Source organism: Heptranchias perlo, chromosome 23, assembly GCF_035084215.1.
Source record: "Heptranchias perlo isolate sHepPer1 chromosome 23, sHepPer1.hap1, whole genome shotgun sequence".
Lineage (NCBI taxonomy): Eukaryota > Metazoa > Chordata > Chondrichthyes > Hexanchiformes > Hexanchidae > Heptranchias > Heptranchias perlo.
Window position 1 is genome coordinate 12,858,315 of NC_090347.1, and position 26,130 is coordinate 12,884,444.

Genomic DNA, 26,130 nt, shown 5'->3' on the forward strand with positions numbered 1-26,130 from the left:
CAGGGAGTGTGAAATGGACTCCACTGGTAGGGGGTCTCACACTGAATCATAGAATCGTACAGCACAGAAGGAGGCCATTCGGCCCATCGTGCTTGTGCCCCCTCTCTGAAAGAGCCAACCAATTAGTCCCTCTCCCCTGCTCTTTCTCCATAGCCCTGCAAATTTTTCCTTTTTAAGTATTTATCCAATTCGCTTTTGAAAGTTACTATTGAATCTGCTTCCACCACCTTTTCAGGCAGAGCATTCCAGATCATAATAACTTGCGTTAAAAAAAAATTCTCCTCATCTCCCCCCTGGCTTTTTTGCCAATTATTTTAAATCTGCATCCTCTGGTTAAAATAGTCACATATTCCATCACACTTAAGCTTGTTTATTTCAGTTACAATCTCAGCTTTAGTGTGTTCTGGAATTAGAATGGGACTGGACCTGGGAGTTAAGCTGCCATTTTCACATCTGTGGCTGATGCAGAAGTGGTAGTGTAATTGCAATCTTAGTTTGATCTTCTCTATTAACCATCATGGGGGTTCTGCCAGGGAAGGAGAAAACATTTTTATTGCAACAGGATTGTTAAAGGAGCCTGTAAAATTGGGGATAATTTTAAAGTCTGCATTGCCAGTGGGGCACCTCATCGCACATTGTAGCATTACCCCCAGTGAGTTCCTGCTGTGTAGAGTTCATTAGTAGCTGGATGCTTTCGGCAGGGCCCCTATTGCAACTGAAAAATAAAACAAGCTTAAGTGTAATGGAATATGTGACTATTTTAAAGTAAAAATATCTCTTGGAGTTATCAGCTATTAAATTTTCTTATTCCATGTTTGAATTGAGCCGGATGGAGACGAATTTAAGAAATGAATGTCAATTTGTTTCTACCGAATAAATCAAACATGATGTATGATAAATCAACAATTCTTGGAGTTGTTTCAACATGTAGTTTAGATTTGAACGTATGTGCCCTGTATCCTCATTGCAATTACCTTCTTACCACCAAACAAATCCCCAATTGTCTTCCTTGATATGACCAAAGTCATTAAGAAAAGAGGTTTCTCATCAAGAAGGGCTTAATATGAAATATCACAGTAGGCTCATTTAAATGAAAAGATTTCTGAACAGTCTGTTCTATGAGTCTGCTATTTATCTCCTCCTTTGCACCAGGTATCATTTTCCAACTAAGCAGGTGTGCATCCAATTCCAAAGTTCCTGCCAACCCTGCTGTATTCCGAACTGATTTTTCCACCGCTCTGTTGAGAAGAACATTAGCTTAGAAAGTTTTGTTGGTGCTAATAAAATCCGAGCTGAGTGTTACTTTAGATTTTTGAAGTTTACAACCAAATGTGCTTCGCACCTGATTTTACTGATTTGAGTAGGTGTGCTAAATGTTTCAATGCCTGCACAATGGGCCACCTAGTCAGTTATTGGAGAATAGCACTTGCTAAGTGCAGTGAACGATGAGACATTTAAACCCCTGAAATAGTGCAGGGAAGCCTTGGTCAGCTGTAATTGCAGGAGTTTTACTGAGCCATCCAGACAGAGGAAAGCCAGGCTGTTGAAGCTCTACATGAGAATGAGAGGGAGAGGGAAAGACGCAACACTATCTAGGATTCTAACCTCACAGGGCCTGCGTACAAACAGAGATTGGTGTCTGAACAGAATTGTCTACATGAACCACTCGTGTCCATGCAAAATACACTGCAAGGTCTAGCAAGGAGGATGGGAGAGTCCTTTAGCCAGATCTACACATCGCAGATGAATGGTTGTCTACACTGTAGCCTTCCATGGAGCATTTGGCAACTCTTGTGTCATCTACAGTGGAGCCTGTAGTAGTGCAGGTCATAAACATAGTGGAAGCATCTCTCACGGATGCTCAGGCTGGTGCTACAGAGGTTTCGGAGTCAAATCTTAAAGGTATTTCCGTAGCTGGCTTGTACATCCTGGGAAATCGCGTAGAGACAACCTTAAGGGAGAGATTCACCGACCTCGACATTGCTCAAAGTTCTGCTCTCACACAGATCAGTGGACATGTTAAATGAGTGCCCAGCCACAGAGGCATGGCCATCGTAGAGGTGGGTCAGACAGCAGTCTTTCAAGGTGACATCGCCTCCGACCCATCAAACAACCCATGCAAGTGGCAGAAAGGCAATCGGAACAACTCCAGTCACAGCTGGCTCTGGTGCAGGATCATGGCAAAGCAAACCACATGGAGGACTAGGGCTGGCTGATTCCTGAGCAGCTGCCAGTGAAACCCTGCAGCCCACCAGCACAGTTACCCCTTCCAAAAGGCAATTACTTCGAAGAAATGGCAGATTGGGTGTCGCAAAAACAAACCACAAACAACATAGGGGTAGCAGAGTGTTTGGTAACGTCAAGGCAGAAACAAAACTCTAGTACTGAGAGGATAAATGAAATAGGAATTTATTTTTTTTCCTCCCATCGACTGCTGATGACACTTGGACTGGAAATTCTTGGACCTTCCAGCACTATCCCATCACAACTCTGGTGGGAGTGCACCAGAAGGGCTGGAAATTAGGCTGAGAGCTCGGATATTCCAGGTACCCAGCCTTAGTTCAGGGAATCTCTAGGCCTTGTAAGAGATGGAAACTCTGCTTGCCCCGCCAGCAGCGTTGGAGGGGGCAGGAATAGGGAAGGGGACTCCCAACAGACACGGACATCCTATCTCCTCAGATTGGGCACTGTACACTGCAACCTCTGAGTGGGGGGGGCAGGCACTTGTGCTCATAGAGGCATGGGTGCTTGCCATTAGAATGCAAAATAGGGAACGTCCTCCTGACCCCAGGAAATTTGCTGGGGTCAGCAGTGGAGGTTCCTGGCGGGCGTGATTCTGGTGTAATTACCCAGTCGGGCACATTTTCAGGACCACTTGACTTTCTTGGGATACATTTTTGATGGGACCAAGCAGTCATTCTCCATATGCAAGTTTGGACAGTGAGTTTCAGCCATTTGTTTTTTTAAATGATGGACGGCTTCACAGTGGACTCCAATCCTGTTCCATGCTCCCTCCCCACACACACTGTCCACCAGCCCATTCCCAGCTCCCTCCCCACACACACTGTCCACCAGCCCATTCCCAGCTCCCTCCCCACACACACTGTCCACCAGCCCATTCCCAGCTCCCTCCCCACACACACTGTCCACCAGCCCATTCCCAGCTCCCTCCCCACACACACTGTCCACCAGCCCATTCCCAGCTCTCCCTCCCCACACACACTGTCCACCAGCCCATTCCCAGCTCCCTCCCCACACACACTGTCCACCAGCCCATTCCCAGCTCCCTCCCCACACACACTGTCCACCAGCCCATTCCCAGCTCCCTCCCCACAAACACTGTCCACCAGCCCATTCCCAGCTCCCTCCCCACACACACTGTCCACCAGCCCATTCCCAGCTCCCTCCCCACACACACTGTCCACCAGCCCATTCCCAGCTCCCTTCCCACAAACACTGTCCACCAGCCCATTCCCAGCTCCCTCCCCACAAACACTGTCCACCAGCCCATTCCCAGCTCCCTCCCCACAAACACTGTCCACCAGCCCATTCCCAGCTCCCTCCCCACACACACTGACCACCAGTTGGTTCCCAGCTCTCTCTCCCCACACATACTGTCCACCAGCCCATTCCCAGCTCCCTCCCCACAAACACTTACCTCCAGACCGTTTCCAGCTCTCCCTCCCCACACATACTGTCCACCAGCCCATTCCCAGCTCCCTCCCCACAAACACTGTCCACCAGCCCATTCCCAGCTCCCTCCCCACACACACTGTCCACCAGCCCATTCCCAGCTCCCTCCCCACAAACACTGTCCACCAGCCCATTCCCAGCTCTCCCTCCCCACAAACACTGTCCACCAGCCCATTCCCAGCTCCCTCCCCACACACACTGTCCACCAGCCCATTCCCAGCTCCCTCCCCACAAACACTGTCCACCAGCCCATTCCCAGCTCCCTCCCCACACACACTGTCCACCAGCCCATTCCCAGCTCCCTCCCCACACACACTGTCCACCAGCCCATTCCCAGCTCCCTCCCCACACACACTGTCCACCAGCCCATTCCCAGCTCCCTCCCCACACACACTGTCCACCAGCCCATTCCCAGCTCTCCCTCCCCACAAACACTGTCCACCAGCCCATTCCCAGCTCCCTCCCCACACACACTGTCCACCAGCCCATTCCCAGCTCCCTCCCCACACACACTGTCCACCAGCCCATTCCCAGCTCTCCCTCCCCACAAACACTGTCCACCAGCCCATTCCCAGCTCCCTCCCCACACACACTGTCCACCAGCCCGTTCTCAACTCTCTCTCCCCACACACACTGTCCACCAGCCCATTCCCAGCTCCCTCCCCACAAACACTGTCCAGCAGCCCATTCCCAGCTCCCTCCCCACAAACACTGACCTCCAGACCGTTTCCAGCTCTCCCTCCCCACACACACTGACCACCAGTTGGTTCCCAGCTCTCTCTCCCCACACATACTGTCCACCAGCCCATTCCCAGCTCCCTCCCCACAAACACTGACCTCCAGACCGTTTCCAGCTCTCCCTCCCCACACATACTGCCCACCAGCCCATTCCCAGCTCCCTCCCCACACACACTGTCCACCAGCCCATTCCCAGCTCCCTCCCCACACACACTGTCCACCAGCCCGTTCTCAACTCTCTCTCCCCACACACACTGTCCACCAGCCCATTCCCAGCTCCCTCCCCACACACACTGTCCACCAGCCCATTCCCAGCTCCCTCCCCACACACACTGTCCATCAGCCCATTCCCAGCTCCCTCTCCACACACACTGTCCACCAGCCCATTCCCAGCTCCCTCCCCACACACACTGTCCACCAGCCCATTCCCAGCTCCCTCCCCACACACACTGTCCACCAGCCCATTCCCAGCTCCCTCCCCACACACACTGTCCACCAGCCCATTCCCAGCTCCCTCTCCACACACACTGTCCACCAGCCCATTCCCAGCTCCCTCCCCACACACACTGTCCATCAGCCCATTCCCAGCTCCCTCTCCACACACACTGTCCACCAGCCCATTCCCAGCTCTCCCTCCCCACACACACTGTCCACCAGCCCATTCCCAGCTCCCTCCCCACACACACTGTCCACCAGCCCAATCCCAGCTCCCTCCCCACACACACTGTCCACCAGCCCATTCCCAGCTCCCTCTCCACACACACTGTCCACCAGCCCATTCCCAGCTCCCTCCCCACACACACTGTCCATCAGCCCATTCCCAGCTCCCTCTCCACACACACTGTCCACCAGCCCAATCCCAGCTCCCTCCCCACAAACACTGTCCACCAGCCCATTCCCAGCTCCCTCCCCACAAACACTGTCCACCAGCCCATTCCCAGCTCCCTCCCCACAAACACTGTCCACCAGCCCATTCCCAGCTCCCTCCCCACAAACACTGTCCACCAGCCCATTCCCAGCTCCCTCCCCACAAACACTGTCCAGCAGCCCATTCCCAGCTCCCTCCCCACAAACACTGTCCAGCAGCTCATTCCCAGCTCCCTCCCCACAAACACTGACCTCCAGACCGTTTCCAGCTCTCCCTCCCCACACACACTGACCACCAGTTGGTTCCCAGCTCTCTCTCCCCACACATACTGTCCACCAGCCCATTCCCAGCTCCCTCCCCACAAACACTGACCTCCAGACCGTTTCCAGCTCTCCCTCCCCACACATACTGCCCACCAGCCCATTCCCAGCTCCCTCCCCACACACACTGACCTCCAGACCGTTTCCAGCTCTCCCTCCCCACACACACTGTCCACCAGCCCATTCCCAGCTCCCTCTCCACACACACTGTCCACCAGCCCATTCCCAGCTCCCTCCCCACACACACTGTCCACCAGCCCATTCCCAGCTCCCTCCCCACACACACTGTCCACCAGCCCATTCCCAGCTCCCTCCCCACACACACTGTCCACCAGCCCATTCCCAGCTCCCTCCCCACACACACTGTCCACCAGCCCATTCCCAGCTCCCTCCCCACACACACTGTCCACCAGCCCATTCCCAGCTCCCTCCCCACAAACACTGTCCACCAGCCCATTCCCAGCTCCCTCCCCACACACACTGTCCACCAGCCCATTCCCAGCTCCCTCCCCACACACACTGTCCACCAGCCCATTCCCAGCTCCCTCCCCACACACACTGTCCACCAGCCCATTCCCAGCTCCCTCTCCACACACACTGTCCACCAGCCCATTCCCAGCTCCCTCCCCACACACACTGTCCACCAGCCCATTCCCAGCTCTCTCCCCACACACACTGTCCATCAGCCCATTCCCAGCTCCCTCCCCACACACACTGTCCACCAGCCCATTCCCAGCTCCCTCCCCACACACACTGTCCACCAGCCCATTCCCAGCTCCCTCCCCACACACACTGTCCACCAGCCCATTCCCAGCTCCCTCTCCACACACACTGTCCATCAGTGGTCACTGCGTCGTAATCAGGCATGAAAAGCCTTTCTGATTTTTCACCTCTAGCTAAGAGATGAGATGTTACACCAAAGCTTCTGTCTGCCCACTCAGCTGGATGTAAAAGATCCCATGGCCATATTTCGAATAAGTGCAAGAGAGTTCTCCCCCGGTGTCCTGTCCAATATTTATTCCTCAACCAACTTCACTAAAATAGATGATCGGGTCATAATCTCATTGCTGTTTGTAAGAACTTGCTTGAGCACAAATTGGCTGCCGCATTTCCTACATTGTAAACAGTGACTACACTTCAAAAAAGTACTTCATTGGCTGCAAAGTGCTTTGGGATGCCCTGAGGTCCCGAAAGACGCTGTATAAATGCAAACTCTTCCTTTCTTTCTTTCTAAGAGATACCAAGGTCAATTTCCTACAGCTTCTCTGCCTTAGATCAGCTAACTTGACACAGATCATATCTGGCACCTTTCACTCTGCATGATTTAATGTTACACAAGATAGTGCCTTTACACACTAGGTTAGTAGGGAAGCCAGAATAAGGATTACTTATATACCACATGATAAATGTACAGATGGCAGGTGGAAAAGTGTAATGTAGTGATTCATATTGTGCAGTATGTCCTCTTTAATAATATCATTTATGTTTCAAGAGGACATTGGAAATAAGCAATAATACTTCAACTGGACTATATGCTAACCATCTTTTTATGTTTATGAAAGAGTCAGAACATTTAACATATATGAAGTCTTCTAAAAGCCACCCCATTATTATTGATTATTGTCATCTGTGATATTGGGCTATTGATCCATGAATAGTTTTTTTTTACACTGTAGCTGCAGTGTGCAGAATATATATTCACATCCTCCTGAGGCAAAGTACTATAGTAGTAATCATCCTTATTTTCTCCAGAGGGCTCAGGCCTAACACACGACTGGCAGCTATTAAATGTGGAAGTTGTTTTGCAGGTGTCTTGGCATCAGGAGTATGGGAAAGTGAGATTGAAGCCAAGCGTCCTCAATCACACGAGTTGCGTGTGACTTAGCAGCTAAATGCCAACATTCACCACTGCTACCCTTTCAAAAACACTCCGAGGGCAGACTAATCTGTCTTCAATCTGCTCCCCTGCACAATACAAATGTTTCAAATAAACTGCAGCACGTCAGAGCCACTGCTTAACATTGCTAGGCTCAATAACAAATATAGGAGGCTATTTTTTTAAAGACTGCTATTGTTTCATAGTTCTCAGAAAGAATCCGATTTACGTTTAGCTGAAGGATTACACGGCGGGGAACGGTCTGAAGCAAAAATAAGAAAGAAAGACTCGCATTTATACAGCGCCTTTCACAACCTCAGGCCATCCCGAAGTGTTTTACAGCCAATTAAGTACTTTTTGAACTCTAGTCACTGTTGTAATGTATGGAGACGCGGCAGACAGTGCACACACAGCAAGACCCCACAAACATCAAAGTGATAATGAACAGATAATCGGCTTTTTTGTGAGCATTGGTCGAGGGATAAATATTGGTGCAGGACGCCGTGGAGAACTCCCTTGCTCTTCGAAATAATGCCATGGGATCTTTTAGTAAAATTGCTGTTCCGTAACATTAGTTGATATTATGGACAATGTGGACTGACAGCTCTTCCAAAATAAAAATCCAAACTATAAGCCTGAAAATACAACAGATTTGATTCTCCACAAATTCACAATGCCAAGATTATTTCTTATCTAGGATCTTTCAGCCTTCTTGGCTGACAGATCATTCACTTAAATATATATTAGGCTCAAGCCTACAAATTTGTTCCTTGTTATTCGGGTCAGACAAAGAAGTAACATTATAAAACAATTATTTCCAGATTTTGATGTGATATCTTTATAAAGCGAGATTTCTGACTTATATTGAAAATGCGAGGGGAAAAAATAATACAGCAAAACGGGGCTTCAAATAAACACATGAAAGGAACATTTACGAAGGTTTTGGGGCACATTCTCCCTTTCTGTGGTGAAAAGATTAATAACCCATATTTGTTTGTAGTTTATAATAGGTGCCAATCAAAGTAGAATCTGAGCTTGATTTCCTTGTGAGCGATTTCATGAAATGCAATTAGTGTGAATAACAACACATCTGTAATAACGTTCCCCTCACACTCCTCAAGCAACTCCAGCTGTGTTTATACCATGCCTTTCAGAATTGAAATTGTAGTCACTGTTGTAATGTAGGAAACACCGCAGACAATCTGCGCACAGCAAGGTCCCACAAACAGCAATGAAATAAATGACCAGATAATCTGTTTTAGTGACCGTTGGTTGAGGGATAAATCTTGGCCAGGATACTGGGGAGAACTCCCCCGCTCTCCTTCGAAATAGTGCTGTGGGATCTTTTATGTCCACCTGCGAGGGCAGATGGGGCCTCGGTTTAACTGCTCATCTGAAAGACAGTGCAGCATTCCCTCAGCACTGCACTGGAGTGTCAGCCTAGATTATGTGCTCAAGCCTCTGGAGTGGGGCTTGAACCCACAACCTTCTGACTCAGAGGCTGTACGCTTGTATATTACTCTGCATTTATACCAGATTAACAGTTATGAATGTCTTTTAATGTTTGCTTCCACCTTATTGCCTTCAGGTTCTGAATATACCTCAGCCCTTTGCACCAGCGTACAAGATCAGTAGGGCATTGAAGAGCAAAGCCAAGGTTTGGACTAATTATTTCCTTTTAAGGGTTTTGCTTTGATGGGGGTTCTGATATTGGTGACTTTGCTATTTGGTAACCTCCTGGAAGGCAGCACCTTGCCAGTGTCCCCCGTGGGATATGTGACATAATAGCCCCCATGAAATACACCTGTCAATAAAGAAATTACTAATCAGATGAAGGCCTGTCTTTCTCTTTCAGATCCGGAAAAAGCTGTTGTGCATTAGCAGCACTTTCCTTTTTTATTTCAGATTTCCAACATTCATAGTTTTTCTTTTTAGGGGTATTTATATAGATTGTCCTATGAGGTTCATCTGTAACCTATTGAACATGGCTACTCTGTTATCGTGACAATTTTTAAATGGCCTGATTAAATTTTCAGTGTTGCAAGCCAGAAATTCATGCTTACCCAATTTATCGGGAGAACAGCGATTTGAATAATGTAAAAAGCTAATGTTGGACATATGGAGTAGATGAGGATTTTTATGCTAAACACAGCTCTGGACAGTCTCAGGGTGGGAATCTTCATTATAAAAATGTTTACAGTAAGACCTCACTTTTCCATGGTGGATTTGATCCACTTCCTCTCATCACAGATATTACTTCATCGAGCTGCTTTCTCAGCTACGTTATCAGGCAACGTGAGCCAGAAATTCCAAGGCCCATTTAAATTATTCAGCTGCCGGAGGTGTCTGTATGGATCTAAGTTCTTAATGGTGTGAATACGTTTTGGGACTGAATGCTATGTGCAGAATGTTGCCTCCCTCAAGCCCTTTGCTGTCCATTTCCTCAGCTTTGCCAACTCTTTGAACTGTTGACATACGTGATGCTACTTGGCAATTCCTGTCTGTGAGATAAATGCTGATTTGCACGTATTTGGCCCCAAACTGACTCTCGCACCTGTGACTGTTGGGTCAGCCTTGCACGCTAAGCAGAGCACACCGAGACGACAAGCCACGCTGACTTCATTAAAGAGTGTGTGCTGTCAGACGCAGAACAGGCTGCACGCACGGCAACGACAATCGCAAGCACTTACCTAGACGCAACGGAAAAGTGGAAGTGACAGCTTAATTAGCAAGAAAACAAGTAACAGCTAACATATTTTTGGGTTAAAATCATTCACAGCTTTTATGTGGGAGTCGATAATTGCACGATTAAGAGCGCTACAACAAAGCAAATGCCTTGAGCTCCGTGAGTGAGTGCACACTGTTTCCAAATTGCCTGTTAAAGGTATACTTTCTCCTCCTAGGGTGGGTAAAAATAAACAAATCCATCACAAGTGCTGCTTATTTTAAAGAAACTGTTGTCCAACAAACCTATTCTAAAACCTTACAAAGTGTGCAAAATATAAAAAGGTACAGTTATCGGGCGTGCACTGTGAAGGGCCGACTTACATTGAATTACATAGAATGTACAGCTCAGAAACAGGCCATTCGGCCCAACAGGTCCATGCCAGTGTTTATGCTCCACACGAGCCTCCTCCCTCCCTACTTCATCTAACCCTATCAGCATATCCTTCTATTTCTTTCTCCCTCACGTGTTTATCTAGCTGATTATGTAACCAAATTGTACGTGCATCTTTCCATCTGTGGTGGAGCCCATGGTTTACATGGTTACAAAGGTAAAGGTTCTGTTACTGGATTGTCTGACACACAACATAATGCTATTGAACAGCAGTAGAGATTCCAGCTATTCTGTCAGATGTTCCTGGAAGGTGAAAATGAAGTTGATTCCAAGTATTTTGCAGCAAGGACAAAACCTATTGCAATAAAATTTGAGTGTTCTGCTTGAAACAGCAGAGGAAAAGTCACAACAACAGTACAGACTAGCAATTATATGTTTCCCCATGAATGTTTATACCGTCAAACTTGTAAAAGATAGCACCAGGGAATTCAGCTTTTGACGGACACCATCAGGAACACTTTGTGATCTCCACCTTGAGCTCATTTCTTTGTGCTGCAAACTTTCAAATGAAACAAAGCTTTAGATATTTAAAAAGGGATTGAAAGATCCTCAAAAGGTATTTGTTACTAAATGTTCCCTTTTTATATTAGTTTCTATTTACATGTGCAGACGAAGATGGGCAGCTGACCTAATAGGAGAAAGTGCCCTCGTTTAAATGATGTCATTCAATTCTGGGAGGTATGTAAAGCAGACCAACATGAGGGTTTCAAGAATTGCTTGAAGAGGCTCACCAGCATCAGCATTGCTTTTGGACCCTAGCTTGCTGCACAATGCTAAGTAATGTTAATATGGAAGATAATGTCAGAAAAATCAGCAGACTAGGACATTGTGGTTGGGAGACCTCCCCCTCCCCCCCAGATATTCCAGGAAGCATGGAAGAGATAAGTAATGGCCACTACTCTTCAGTTACCAGAGTCCAAGCACTGGGATTGCCCCAGTTTGGGGTTTTGGGCGTTGGAGCATGTCAGGAGAGCAGGTGAAGATCCAAACTTGTCAGCTCCTGGCAGCTCCAAGGCGGCTAAGTGACATGGACAATATTAACTGCCCGGTTTCCACCTTAAAATTGCCCCCTTTTGTTTCTATCAACATTGTCCCAACCATTCATGATTACACTACACTCATTGCCCCACAACCCCGCTTATAATACTTTTCGGATGTTGTGCATTGTGTCTCTAGGGTGCTATACAGAGGTTTGCTTTGCTTCCTGATCATTTCTAATTCAATCAATGACATCATTCTGTGTTGGATTTTCTAATGAAGGGGACAGAGAAGGAGGTGGAAGCTTGTGGCTGTGTGGTTCTTCACAGGGATGCCACAGCGACAGTGTAGGTGTTCACTCACTAACTTGGCACCGGCAATATGCCCCTGGCATTGCCGTCTCCAACGGCAAGAGCAGAGTGCCTCCTGTGAGATCCTTTCCTTCTCCTCGAAGGGCATGTTCCCTTGCAACAAGAATGAGTAAATCAGGTGAGGCAAGAGGAGTGTGTGCCAAGTGGCATGGGAAAGCTGAAATGTGGTGGAGGAAGGGGTATTAGGGTTGTACATGTTACTGTTAGGGGAGATGGATAGCCATCCATTAATTCCCGCATTAGTGCCTCCTTAACCCGAATGCATTGATGAAGGGTTACTTGTACAGCCATTACTTTTAGGGGTTGAAGAGTGTGTTGGTGCCCAGGTTGCCCAAGGAAGTAAAGGGAGAGTGGCCGTCATGTTACTTTATCTGGCCTGGTCAGGTCATTGAACTTTTGTGGTACTTGTCTGTAGTCCTGAGGGTGAGAGAATTGCCAATTCCCTTCACATGGCATGAATGGCATTTTTGGCAGGTCTTGCCACAGACATGCTGCACTATGACTCTTATTCCTATGAGCTCAGTTTCATCCAGGGGGTTTGCATGTCTATTTCTGAGAAATTCATAGAATCACAGAAGGAGGCCATTCAGTCTATCATGCCTATGCTGACTCTTTGAAAGAGCTATCCAATTCGTCCCACTCCCCTGCTCTTTCCCCATTGCCCATGCAAATTTTTCCTTTCCAAGTATTTATCCAATTCCCTTTTAAAAGTTACTATTGAATCTGCTTCCACCGTCCTTTCAGGCAGTGCATTCCAGATAATAACAACTCGCTGTGAATTCTGGCATCTTCTTCTGTGCCCTTGTGTCATACCTGCTGCCTGAGTTAGACATTCTTGAAAAGTGGCACACAAATGATAATGAGACGGCCAGTCTAGCTCACTGAGAACTTGCTGAACTAGGCTTACTTACCTGCTGCTCTCTCAGCCTGCTCCTGCAATCTTTACCCAGAATGGTCTTTTTACATAGAATTTACAGTGCAGGAACAGGCCATTAGGCCCAACTGGTCTGTGCTGGTGTTTATGCTCCGCACAAGCCTCCTCCCACCATACTTCATCTAATTCTGTCTGATATCCTTCTATTCCTTCCTCCCTCATGTATTTATCTAGCTTCCCCTTAAAGTCCTCTATGCTATTTGCCTCAACTACTCCATGTGGTAGAAAGTTTCACATTCTAACCACTCTCTGGGTAAAGAAGTTTCTCTTGAATCTTTTATTGAATTTATTAGTAACTATCTTATATTTATGGCCCCTAGTTTTGAACCCCCCAACATGTGGAAATATCTTCTCGACGTCTGCCCTATCAACCCCTTCATAATTTTAAAGAGCTCTATCAGGTCACCCCTCAGCCTTCTCTTTTCTAGAGAAAAGAGCCCCAGCCTGTTCAATCTTTCCTAATAGTTATAACCGCTCAGTTCTGGTATCATCCTTGTGAATCTTTTTTGCACCTTCTCCATTGCCTCTGCATCCTTTTTATAATATGGAGACCAGATCTGTTCACAGTACACCAAATGTGGTCTTACCAAGGTTCAGTACAAGTTTAACATAACTTCCCTGCTTTTCAATTCTATTCCTCTAGAAATGAACCCCAGTCTGCCCTCTAATTTCCACGCACCCCAGCAGATTACTCTCATTTTACACGGGTTTTACACCAATCACTACTCCAATGGATATGTACATGAGCTGACCCAGAAAATTCTGGTGTCAGTATGTCTTCAGACCATTGGCGGGCACAACTCTTTTTCCATTGGCATAAAAGCAGCACAACTCACCACATGGAAAATCAGGGCATACTTACCTTGGCCTGGGAGATTCCTTTAACTGAACTGGATGGCCACAGATTTTCCCAAAACTCCTGTTGGTCTTTCCCCGCATCTGAAAGAACGATGGCAGCCACCACAGGACAAACTTCAGGGTCTCTGCGCTGCTGCTGGGTTTGGTAAAGAACTCGTCTCTTTGTTGGATGGATGGGAGAGAGGTTTGCTGGTTGTGTCAGCTGTGGCTCAGTGGGTTGCACCTCTTATCCTGAGTCATGAAGGTCATGGGTTCAAGACTCACTCCATGGGACTTGAGCACATAATCCATGCTGACACTCCAGTATAATTCTGAGGGAGTGCATCATTTTTGGAGGTGCTGTCTTTCAAATGAGAGGTTAAACCAAGGCCCTGTCTGCCCTCTCAGGTGGACGTAAAAGATCCTATTGCAGTATTTTGAATAAGAACAGGGGAGTTCTTCCTGGTGTCCCGACCAATATTTATCCATCCACCAACACCTTAAACCAGACTATCTGGTCATTATAACATTGCTGTTTGTGGGACCTTGCTGTGCGCAAATTGGTTGACACGTTTCCAACCTTACAACAGTGACTACACTTTGAAAGTACTTCATTGGCTGTAAAGGGCTTTGGGACATCCAGAGGTCATGAAAGGCGCTATAGAAATGCAAGTTCTTTCTTCTTTCTTTCACTGTGCGGAAACTGAAATGTTACCAAATGGTATTTATCTGACATCTGCTCATCCACCTCTGGAGTTGGGAACAAGTGGACGAATATGTTGACCCATGCAACAGAGGAGTTTCCAGGTGTTGGTCTACTGTTGAAAAAATATGTAATCGGTTTCCCCCAATTTGACTTCCTCAGGCTCCAATTCCAGCTCTAAACAGCCACAATTATGAATTCTAGCAGTTGACAGATATTAGGCTTGTTCTTTTGAATTGCAATTGTGTTTCTCATATAGTTAACTATTTTGAAGTGTATTACTGTTGTTATGTAGGCAAACATGGTAGACATTTTATACACAGCAAGATCCCACAAACTGCAATGAGATGAATAATTGCCTGTCAGACATCAAGTCATGGATGAGTCAGAAGTTCATCCAGTTATATGTCAGCAAGACTGAAACCATCCTCATCAGAAATCCCAACCCTTAACCCCTGATCAATAGATAATTGTAATTTCAGCACAGAAAGAGGCCACTCAGTCCACTGTGCCTGTGCTGGTGCTACTGTTATCTCTTTAACTCCAATCCCATATCCCCGCTCTTTCACGTACCAGTTAATAATTCTCCTCTTCAAGTATTTATTCAAATTTCTTGTAAATGCTGTGACTGACTTGGCTTCAACAGCCCTGGCCCGATTTTAACTGTGGGCCATTTTTTGGAGGGTGAGGAGCGGTGTGACTTAGAATCTCACCCACTGCTCCAGAGCTGAGGCCCAAAGTATTTTAACTCCCGGGCCTCATTTAAATCCTGCCGGCCAATTTCCCATCCAGTCTGGGAAGGGGAGTGGTGGAAAATTGCATGGCCCAGAGGCTGACAGCTGGTTGGTGGCGGGATCAGGTGCCGTACCATCCCGTGGGAATCCCACAATTGGGGAGGAGGGTGAGTCCTGTGTAGGGGACGTCCAAACTTTCTTTGTGAGGCTTGGAGGAGCACTTCCTACTCCTCCAGGCCCCCTCAAGGAAAGTAGTAAAAAATGTAAAAACATGCCTTTTTGGGCCTCATTATGTCCCCTCTTCCCTCATTCCATATTCTTCCCTGGCTGCTTATTCAATCTGAACTCAACTGTGAGCAAACCCAATATCCGAATCAACCTTGAGCTGAGCTGTCAGTAATAATGTCATTTTCCACTTTTGAACACTTCTGAAACGTGAGGGTCAATTTTAACCCAATTTGCTGAGATTGGTTAGAACACTGGTTTTACAAACTGCCCAATATTACTTTCTATTGACACCAATGGAGAATAAAATCATCCGGGGTGTAAAACCACCGTTGCATTTTCCCGACAGGTGGGTTAGGTTAAAATTGTCCCCATTGTAAGCCTCTATCGCTACCTCACCCCCACTGCTGTTGGAACCCTTGTCTGTGCCTTTGTCACCTCCAGGCTCGATTTTCCTGTGCTCTTCCTGTGCACCATCCAAGCTCCACCCTGCACAAACTTCAACTCATCCACATCTCCACCATATGCATCCTAACTCATATGAACTCCTTCCCAGCTATCACCTCAGATCTCACTGTTCCATAAGAATCTTAAGAAATAGGAGCAGGAGTAGGCCATACGGCCCCTCGAGCCTGCTCCGCCATTCAATAAGATCATGGCTGATCTTCCACCTCGACTCCACTTTCCTGCCCGATCCCCATATCCCTTGATTGCCTTACAGTCCAAAAATCTATCTATCTCAGCCTTTCCACTGCTATCCAGCGCATTGAATTCACAATCCTTGTCCTCATTTTCAAATCTCTTCCTCCCTCCTGCTGTAATCTCCTCCATGTCCCCACTTGCACCCTTTTTACTGCTTCTGGACTTCTGTGGAAGTGTTCCCAACTCCCATCCGTCCACCCACTCCACCATCAGTGGCAGAGCTTTGAACTATCAATGTCCTACATTCTGGAATTCTCTTCCTAAACCCTCGACCTTCCTACTTTTCCTCCCGGCTGCTAAAGCCTCCTCACCACTACCTCTTTGACATGCTCACTCCCCATCCCCTTCTTCTTCCACTTTCTGCTCCCTGCCATTAAGCCCCGTCCCTCCTTTGTGAAGCATCGTGGGACGTTTCACTATGTCGAAGGTGCTAAGCAAATGCAAGTTGTTGTTGTTGAATGGGAACCTTTAACGTGTATTTGAAGCACCAGAACCAGCAAGCAGTGCCTTGGTTTAACATCTCAAACTCCTGGAATTGGGCCCGACGCCACAACCTTCTGACGCAGAAGCGAGAGTGCAACCAACTGAGCCAAGCTGATGTTCTATTAATGAAAAAAAAACAACTTGGTGCCTTTTGACTGCTTTATAATGAATTCTTTGTGGACGTTACATAACTCAGCCTTGTGTTCTTTTCTTTGTTTTTGCATATCTTTGAAAAATGAAGATAAATAGAAAATGACAACATGGCAAAAAGTTGTTATAAATCATGTTTCTAAATGCCCAGAGAGATGCATGTGATTTGTGCGGTGTAATTGAATTTTTCCCTGCACGCCTTATATTCATCTTTTTTTCATTACAGCGTAACTAAATAGACACTCTGGGACTGTTTGAGACGCATCAAAATAAAGAATCAGTTTCAAAACTTTACAAGTGTATTTCTAGCAAAGAATCCTAATCTTCTGGGCCTCCTAAAGAACACCGGGCACAGAGCTTGAAATATTTGTGTTCCTTCCTCAACCTGAAGCTGTGTCTGGAATAAAAGCCCTGGAGTATATAGATATCTGCACTAGACTGAACCAATGTTAAATTCTCCATTTGATGAATTCTTCTCCGGGCTCATACAAGTATAGCTGATTGGGAAATGATAACTGTTGGTAATGCAGCACAAGATGGGGAACATTTGAGGAATAAAATATGTGCAGGCTGAGATGTTGCTTTCAAACCACTGCGGTAGGCCAAACATTTAAACTCTGCCCATAGACTGTTAATGCAAACACATAAACACATCCAACTGAAGTTTATCACCATTATGCCACATTTTAACAGTTTATAATTAATGTTCCAGTACAGTTTGTCTTTCTGCGGGTTTTATGGGGTGAGATTCTCCGTTTAGAATATTTTGCTTTGTCCCTCCATGGAATCCCACACTCACCTGACGAAGGAGAAAGCCTCCGAAAGCTTGTGATTTTCAAATAAAACTGTTGGACTATAACCTGCTGTTGTAAGATTCCTTACCCTTCTTGATTGACCTCCTCTCATTGTTCACTGTGCGTTAGCTAAGATGTTCAGCACACAATCTGCTCCAAGGCCTCTGCAGAAAATCTCACTATGGGCAACATGGGTAAGATTGGGAGCTCAACGTATGCCAGACCACAAACGTGAACTTACGCACTGCACGGCCTGGCGTACTGATACTCCAACCTGCTCCGTCATCCCTCTTTGTAGTTTCTTTAAAGAGCAATCGCAACATCTATCAGTTGAAAAATGTTCTTTCACTAACAAAAAAACAGATTCCTCCTTTAAATCTGAGATTATTTCCAGAAAAAAAAAATCAGTAATATCTGTTGTTTGCATTTTAAATGTGTCTTTGGTAGTTTTTCATCTCAATATTTGTGTACCCTGGCAAGAAAGAATGGCTCTGGTTGTACGTGTAGTGACATTGTGAGTGCATTCAAAAGAGATTCTGTGACCAGGGCCATTCCTACCCCAGTACTTTTTTTTTATTGTTGTGGAAAAAGCACAAGTCTATGAAGGGTTATCATTTGTCCAGTTCTGGACCAAACAGTTTAGTTTTTCAGTGGTCTTTGTAAACTAACCCCTGAATTTCCTCTGCTGTCATCTGGGCAGGTGAGGGGAAGAAATTGGGGCAGGATCTAGTTACTGCTGGGGTCCCTGCCCTCTTCTCTTTCCGTCCATCAGAATTGTCCGCCCCAAATTATGAAGCCTTGTAAATGAGGGAAGTACATCATTTGCCATTTACTTCCTAGCAATATTTGGTGCAAGGGACACCAGTGGTGGGGGGGGGGGAGGGGGCCGGGGGGGGGGAAGGGGGCCGGGGTGGGGGGCAGCTTTTAAAATTTAAAGGAAAGGTTTCGCTACTGCAATTGATCCCAAATGGAAACCTCTGTTTTTACATATTCCTCAGGTGGGACTGCCTAATTGTTTTTTATTCGTTCATGGGATGTGGGCGTCGCTGGCAAGGCCAGCATTTATTGCCCATCCCTAATTGCCCTTGAGAAGGTGGCGGTGAGCCGCCTTCTTGAACCACTGCATTCCGTGTGGTGAAGGTTCTCCCACAGTGCTGTTAGGAAGGGAGTTCCAGGATTTTGACCCAGCGACGATGAAGGAACGGCGATATATTTCCAAGTCGGGATGGTGTGTGACTTGGCGGGGAACGTGCAGGTGGTGTTGTTCCCATGTGCCTGCTGCCCTTTTCCTTCTAGGTGGTAGAGGTCGCGGGTTTGGGAGATGCTGTCGAAGAAGCCTTGGCGAGTTGCTGCAGTGCATCTTGTGGATGGTACACACTGCAGCCACGTGTGCCGGTGGTGAAGGGAGTGAATGTTTAGGGTGGTGGATGGGGTGCCAATCAAGCGGGCTGCTTTGTCCTGGATGGTGTCGAGCTTCTTGAGTGTTGTTGGAGCTACACTCATCCAGCCTCGTAGATGGTGGAAAGGCTTTGGGGAGTCAGGAGGTGAGTCACTCGCTGCAGAATACCCAGTCTCTGACCTGCTCTTGTAGCCACAGTATTTATGTGGCTGGTCCAGTTAAGTTTCTGGTCAATGGTGACCCCCAGGATGTTGATGGTGTGGGATTCGGCGATGGTAATGCCATTGAATGTCAAGGGGAGGTGGTTAGATTCTCTCTTGTTGGAGAGTACCTCCCCCACCCCACCAGAGGTGGGTACTCCAACTTTGCCGGTATAAATGACTGTGGGCTCACACCTGATATATGTAAGTGCCCCGACTCTGTAAAGGGTCAGGGTCAGGGGCTCAAATAAAGGACAGGTGGATCTCTCACCCCATTCCCACTGAAGAATCCATTGTCATGGCACCAGAGAGGAAATTCAGGGCCTTAGTTGTTAAGGCATTAGTTATTAAAATGACTATGGTTTCACAATTAGATGAGTCAAGCCAAGATCTCCATCCTGATTCTGTTCCCAATGACTTGCTGAAAGGTTGCATGACATTTTTTGTTCCTTCTTCAATTGAGTTTATGGCTGACAAATGGAAGGAAGGCTGCACCTTGTTACTTTACATTTTTGAAACCCACCACACAAACTGGCTTTCGCTGACTATGATTTAATTGGACTAACCATCTTTACAGTGGTGAATGGGAAGCAAATTGTTTTTTTCAGTTTGGTTTCAACCTCCTACTATAAACAAACTGATCTATTTAGCTGGGAGCCCACAGACATCTGGCCCATATTCTTTCTCACCAACTCATAGTAAACTCATTGCAATCCTGGACAAGTGGTGAGCTGAACAACTCCACTCTTCTTTGGCTATGTCACCTGTTTGTATTTCTTTAGTAACAGACAGACATAAGGATGAACAAACCAGTTGCATTTTTAAAATCAAGTATTATTTGTAGCTGAGTAATTGCCCAGTCTCTTTGTTCTGTTTTAATTAATGTAATTAATAATTTAGAAATCAAAGTAATATAAACATTGATGCTGTTCTTCATTAATGAATCATTGCAATAAGTTACATAACCTCATATTTTATATCTTTCTCAAGCTTCTGCATCATATATTTGAATCATTTAAAACCTTGAGCGAACAGGTCATGTCTGTTATAAATCATTGCTTCCAAACGTCCTAAAAGATGTTTGATTAGTACAATTGTGAGTTAGCCAGGAATCCATACGCACTCCAATATTTTTTTTTACTCTGTAATGAAATGAAATACTCACAGTATTATGAAATAAATTTGACCCAGTCCTATGAACCTTGGAACTAAAGCATACATAGTCGCTTTTAATTAAGATACACTTGATAGGTTTGAGACTCCAGCATCTGTTGTACACCATTCCCAAAATTCTCTGTGCCCAATTAATGCCATGGTAGCTGACTTTTGTGTGACCTTAACCAATGGTTTTTGCAGGTATTTTGTGACAACTTGCCAAAAGATATGTTGCTAAGCAATGGTAATTCTAGCCTTTGCCTGACTTGCGCGGCAGATTAACAGCCCTTTTGGCACTGCCATTAACTAACATCACTCAAGCATCACAAGGCAGCTTCTATAACACAATTTGAGCTCATATTTTCATACCGGAGATGGATTCTGTGATGATGCTCTGACTCCAAAGGTGCTGTTGTGTAAATGGCCTCCTTGGTCCAAAGCCAGAATTCTTATCTTGGCAATCGCTGAGATTGCTTGGCAACAAGTACTAAAATAAGGTGAGATTGACTGCGCCTGCCATCATCCAGCTAATGTTTGTCTAGCCTTTCCGCATGTGTTCCGTGTTATCATCCAGTGTGGCTGTCCTGCTATATGAAGTAATGATACAGACTGTAACTGGGTAGTCAGCTCCAATTGATTTTTGTCTTAGTAGATCATAGTGGATTAACTCTAGCTACAAATGAAAAAATGAATGAAACCCATTTTTAGTAATTTATCTGCAATATTCTGTGGTACATGAGAAGATGAAAATATACATTGTCCCTTTAGTTTTCTTTATGTACATCTTTCATGTTATATTGCCCTGAATCCATTATTGCCAGAGTTACTGTTGACAAATTGATAACACAATTACTATATTCTTGTATATAGATATTTAATATTCTGCTGTATCAAAACAAGCATGATGGAACCTAATTAGTGAAAAGGTGTTTGTGAGAGCAGGAGTTTTACCAGAAGAAGGCAAACTGATTTAGTTTCAATGATTGACAGTTTAATGAAATAGAGAAAGCAGTAAGTTCAAGTTCAGTCACAGCTAACTGCTCGACTTGAAACTGCTGCGTTCTCAAAACTGATTCTGTTCCAAAGAGCTAACAGAATCCTGCGCTGCTTCAGATCCTGAGTCTGACCTGAAAGTAGACATTGTGGAAAAAAAAAAGATTGTAATCTTGAGACCATTTCTTGGAGGCGAACTGGAGTGAAGACGTGAAAAAAAAACTGAAGTTAAGAGAATCAAACAGCACAGAGTTTAAACAGGAAATGTAGCCTGCTGAATGCCTGATCATTCTAAATGTTATAAAGGGAGATTTCTGAACAGTTACCGATGTCTCTTGATTCTCCTTCGTTCCTGTGTTTCATGCTTTCAAATGCCTGCCTCAAAGGGCAGGGGAGTAGGGAGACGCACTGTGACTGCCTTTATAACATACAGAATGATATGGCAATTCAGCTGAACGCACACTTTTGTCAATTGCTCAACTTTCCCATTTTAATTGGCATGTAAAGAGGTTTTACGTGGCTGGCCTTTTCCATTGATTGGTGAGATGCATTTCACTGTAATTTATGTACTAAATGGAAGATCAGCACTAAAAGCAAATAGTCATTTCACTCCCCACTAGGAATGTTCCAGCCCTTCTAAAATCATCCATCATTTTCAGTCCAGCTCATGCTTCTTTTAGTTTAATCCCTTCAGTGCTGAACACCAGTTGCAGCTTTTGGTTTAGTTTTTGAATGTTTATTCAGCTATAAGTTTAATTACAGCATCAAGCCATAATGCACATTCACTCATACAGTATATCCAGGAAAGCAATAGAGATGTCCACATATTACCTATATGTGGGTGTACATTAGCATCAGTAATTTGAGGGAGTTTAATGGGTTTGTTCTGGTTTGTACTTAATGTTGCTCCTCCATTTTCCTGTGATTTTGGTCAGCTTTAAGGTTTTTGTTGACCAGTCGGGTGTGAGACATGCATGAAAACCCAACACCATTTCTCCAAACCAAGCTGCTTCCATACAAGTGTTTCCCTAATATGGAGTGCACAATCTCTCCCCACAGGAAAACATCTCACTCACCTAAGTCCAAGTTAGGAAAGTTGGCTTAGGGACCTCAAATTTTCATGGGGGTACTGGAGGAGCTTTAACCATCTAAAAGCACATAAGTTACCAGCACAGAGCATTGTTAAGCATCGCACCTTCTAAGGCATTGGATTGTAGAGTTACCTGGAGCAAAATGGGAAGAATCCTAGCACTTGGTGACTGGTCTAACCCTCAGGGTCATATTAATGATTCAGACAGGCTGGTCAATCAGAATTCATCAAGATGGGACTCAGTAATAGTGACTTAATTCTTTAATCCCAATAGATTTAGTTGAAAGGAATCTATCTTTGTTTTGAATCTTTGTATCTCTCGGCTATGACATGAAACTCAGTCAGGCAAGGATCATCTTTCCCATAACTATCTTGAATCAGAGACATAGTTGTCAGTTATTTATAGCTATCACCTGCTTTGATCCTGTTACGAATAGCGTTGAAGGAAATCACTCCCATGATGTTAGTACATTTTCCTGTTTGGATTGTGGCAATAAGAAATAACTCCCTCGAGTGAAAAGAGTTAAAAAGAAATTAATTTAAAAAAAAATTCTCATCCTTGTGTTCAAATGGGCTCGCCCCTCTCTATCTCTGTAACCTCCTCCAATCCTACAACCCTCCAAGAAATCTGCATTCCTTCAACTTTGGACTTTTGTGCATCCCCTACTTCCTTCGCAACACCATTAGTGGCCATGCCTTCTGCTCTGAAATTTCCTCTCTAAACCTCTCCGTCTCTCCACCTCTCCTCCTTTAAGATGTTCCTTAAAACCTACCTATTTAACCAAAGTTTTAGTCACCTGTCTTAATATCTCCTTCTTTGGCTTGGTGCCAATATCTGTCTGGTTATGTTTCTGCGAAGCGCCTTGGGATGTTTTCCTGTGTTAAAGGTGCTATATAAATGCGAGTTGTTGTAAGGATACTGTATTACGTTGATATGGGAATAAGGCTCCACAATTAACTAAAATATAATATTTGGGAGCTGTGCTTGTTCCTGATTTTAATAGCTGCATGATTCTGGGATTTTCACCGAGGCAGCTTTGGGATCCTAATCACAATTAGTGAGTGTTGAAAAGCAAAACAAAAAAATAACATGTTATTTTAAAGATAGCCATAGCTGTATGGTATTGAAAGAAGATGTCATGGATAGTTGTAAATTATGTTTTATAATAGTTATGTGGGTGACCATAACTCAATTCAAAATGTCATCCAGTTTGAATTGTCCAGTAAACTTCACGTGAAAAACTGAGCTGGTTCCAAGCCTCCTACTACCTCATCCCCAATTCCTGCCAACTCCTCAAAGAGAGGAAGTAGATGGAGGTTGGGAGTCTTCTTCAGTACCGCTCTTCTCCATCTTGCTCTGTGCATTCTTCTCCTGCAAAGGAGCGTAGAAAGGGTTTGAATAATTGACATTGGCAAGAGGATATACAGGCATTGCCATCTATTAGCTCACTGCCTATGGTGAATACATTTACAGGAAGAAGCATCATACAGGTACAGTAGATGGAAAGAATTGTCAGGGGGAACAGCAGTTCAGGATGTGAAGAAGGGGGCTGTTAGTGGGGAAGGAAGGTGCAATGAAGTCTTCTCTGGTGCATAGTAGGCAAACATGGAAAGCTTTCAAGGCAGTGCAAGACAGTGTGGATGGGAGGGTGTGGGTCATGCCATCCATATTTAATACATTGCATTAATATAAGGTTACAATGCAGTCTCCTACCTTGGCATTAAACTTTTTGCGGCATTGTAGCCAGGTCTGAGGAACAATCTGTTGAAATTTACGTGGCACCACCTCCTACCAGGTATCCTAACCCCTCGTCTTGACATTCAATGAGCATCTGCTCTGGCTCATCCTGACTAAAATTTTAAAAAATATTTTTACTTACCTATTTGGTGGCAGCTGCTTGCTAAGCTGCATCCTCACCAGCAAAACATGAGCAGAGCAGGGCTAGCGGGATCCTCAAAGGTTTGTGATGGTAGCTCAGAGGCCTCCTCAACCAGTTTCCCTCGCCCGCCTCATACCCTCCCTTCCTAGCTGCTTCCTTCAAAGACACTTTGTTTGCTTTCAAAATTCAACTTAAAAAAGAAATCAAATTGGAATGATGAAAGAAATTTCCAGTCTTTTCTCTCACTCTCACGCTCTCTCTCACTCATGTAAGTGTTAGAAATTAAATCCTCTGCCTCACAGCTGTAAGCAATTGGCATTGAGCTTTTCTAACTGTCAACAAAACAGAGGTGAGGTGATTGGTTAGCTTCAGAATTTAACTATTTTTTTTGAAAATGAAACTAAGATCAACATGAAGACTCTATAAGGCTAATTTTAACTTCCTCCGTCCATTGTAAAGTGGGCAGTAGTGGACTGAAAATCATGTCAGGTTACTTGCCGCCCTTTTCACGCTAGCACTCCAGCAGCAGCTACCTTGGGTAAAGTCCTGAGATGGGCGGTCAGAGTGCCCACCTGTTTCAGATGGGAGACCACTTCAGATATACAAATCAGAGTCTTAAGACGTACATTGGACCCCAATTGCAATTTTGAGGCACTAATGAGCAGAGCACGCACTGCACACGCTCCACCAATTTGCACCAGGTGTGAGTGGCTTAACCAGTGGACCTTAAAGGCACCAATAGAGGCCACTCATAAAACAGCCCAGGAAATGTTACATTTTTTGTTGGTGGAACCAGGAGGACCAGGAATGCTGCTGCCAGTCCGTTTGAGCCCATCCCCCTCCCCCACACTCTCCCTCCAGGCTCTGACTGTTGACCAGCTCAGCGTGGGAGGCAGCCAATACCCCACCCCTCCCAGAACTGGTGAGCAGCAACGGGATGCCCGCTTGGTGCTAGCAATTCACTGGCGGCATGTAAATGAGGTCTGGGCCAACAATGGCTTGAGCGCCATGCTGGTAAGATTGCATTCATATAGTGTCCTCAACAAGGAAAATGTCCCAAGATGTTCAACAGAGGAAAAATGGACCCAAAGCAGTAGCGGAAGAGTTAGAATGGATGACTGAAAACATAGTTTTGAAAAGGCTTTTAAAATTTTAGAGAGAAGTAACAAGGTGGAATGGCTTGCAAGGGTGGGTGGAGTTCCAGAGTGTATGGTTCAGTCAGCTAAGAATGTGCATGGAACACATGGAAGGCTGGAGTCAGAAGACTGAAGAATGTGAGCTGAGAAATAGGCCTCGGGGAGGTTGCAGTGGTAGGGTAGGGCAAGACCATGGAGGGTTTTGTAAATGAAGCTATGGATTTTGTACTTGATATGTCGGGGGACAGGAAATCAAGGGGGGCTGGTGAGCATAGAGGTGAGTGGGTTTGATGTGGGACAGGATGTGGGATGTTGGAGTTTTTGAAGGGTGAAGCTGAAAGACCAATGAGAAGGATGCTGGAGAAATGGAGTCTAGAGGTAACGAAAGCACGGATGGGAATTTCAATGGTGCAGGAGGTTGAAGTAAGGATGTAGGCAAGCAATGTTCAGGAGGTGGAAGCAGTCTTGATGATGGATGGATGTAGATTTTGAATCTCAGCTTAGGATTGAACAAGACACTAAGGTTGGACACTCTTTGGTCCAGCAGGCAGCTGGGGAGTGGAATATTGCTGATGGCCGGGATATGGAGTTTTTGGCAGGAGCTGAATAAGATAGCTTTAGTCTTTCCAATATTCAATTGGAAGAAGTTCAGGTTTACCCACAACTTGATGTTGGCCAGGCAGCCTGACAACTAAAAGGTTGTTGTGGAGTCAGGGATGGATCTGGAGAGGTAGTGCAGGATGTCATCAGAAT

The 26,130-nt window shown here is 45.5% G+C and overlaps 1 long non-coding RNA gene across 3 annotated transcripts in view; it reads left to right on the forward strand.

Moving 5' to 3' along the window:
• Positions 1–26,130, forward strand: part of LOC137341106 (uncharacterized) — a 72,425-nt gene that overhangs the window by 27,865 nt on the left and 18,430 nt on the right. For 2 of the 3 annotated variants that reach the window (XR_010966961.1, XR_010966962.1), the window contains exons 3-5: positions 9,084–9,152; positions 11,204–11,291; positions 16,957–17,554. This is a non-coding gene — a long non-coding RNA (uncharacterized lncRNA). Of the gene's footprint in view, positions 1–9,083; positions 9,153–11,203; positions 11,292–16,956; positions 17,555–26,130 lie in introns of those variants that run through there. The other variant, XR_010966963.1, reaches the window with a different exon arrangement.